Source organism: Octodon degus, unplaced genomic scaffold (assembly GCF_000260255.1).
Source record: "Octodon degus isolate 3935 unplaced genomic scaffold, OctDeg1.0 scaffold00096, whole genome shotgun sequence".
Lineage (NCBI taxonomy): Eukaryota > Metazoa > Chordata > Mammalia > Rodentia > Octodontidae > Octodon > Octodon degus.
The window spans coordinates 4126797-4128098 of NW_004524672.1; positions in this window are offsets into that span (position 1 = coordinate 4126797).

The following is a 1302-nucleotide window of genomic DNA, read 5'->3' on the forward strand; positions in this document are numbered from 1 at the left end:
ATATACCGGACAGCTTAGATAACTGTACTGCTGATTTCTACCGATTTATTGAAAGCAATTAAGGCTTAAATTTTTTCTTTTTAATTTCTTTTATATTATGCATATCTGATAATCTAAACAACTAATTTGTATAGGGAAAAGAGGAAAGATGCCTTGAGGGTATCTAAGAACTCAGTCAGAATCTACCCATCAAAAGCTGCATGTACAAAAATATAAACCTTTGGTTGGGGAGAGAGCCCCAGGAGTCTTGCCCAGAAGGGTAGTCCAGAGAACTGACTTCCTGGGGCTGACTATACCACTCTCAGTTGTCACAGCAGCCTCGACTTGAGACATAGGGCTGCTGCAGGATCCTCCCATAGAGAGACAGGATGGCGAGCCTTTCCCCCCAGGAAGCAGCTTTATTCCTGAAGCCCCTGACCCAGAGGATTCACATGTAAAGGTTGAGTGCTGGTTCTATCTCCCTTATGTGGGGATACATGGACATTTTACAGTTTGTTTAGGCATGATTTATGTTACAGAGTCACATCAGAACTACGGACACTCACATAGCAGGCTGACATGGATATACTGTAAAAAATTCCTGCCTGCCACATAGGGAGAGGTCCCCCCACAGGACTGTTGTTCCATGCCGGTAAAAGTCATATCTCACCACCAGGTTCTCCAAATCCAAAACACAGAGCTATAGAAATCAATGTTTTACTTTCTGGGTTTTGGTCTTGCTTTTGTCCTTTTCTTTTCTACACTTTTATTCCTCTTTTTTAGGATGGGAATTTTTACCCTGTACTATGACCATGGTATATTGCAAATATGTAGTTTGTTTTTACAGTTGTACACGAGTACATCATTAAGATGCAGTGAGTCTTAGAAGAGATTTTTTGGACTTGGACTTTTAAACAATGATGGGATAGCTGTGACTTTGGTGAAGTGACTGTCACATGTTGGTTGCAGACAAAACAGTTGTCTGAGTGGAACTACTATCATGTTATTGTGTTTATTTGGAGGTTACAGAGGGTTTAATGAGATCTGATGAGAAGTCAATCTGAGAAGAGGTGGACTCATGCCAGTTAATCTTATACCTTTCTATTTGTATTTCTTCTTTTGAGTTCTTATACTAGGGAAACTATATGATATTTACACATGTGTGTCTGGTTTATTTCACTTATGAGTATATGTTCAAGTGTCATCCACTTCAATATAAAGGCTCCCAGTTTATCATTCTTAATAGCTGAATAATACTCCATTGTGTAAAAATACCACATCTTTTTCAACCATTCCTCAGGTGATGGGCATCTTGGTTGTTTC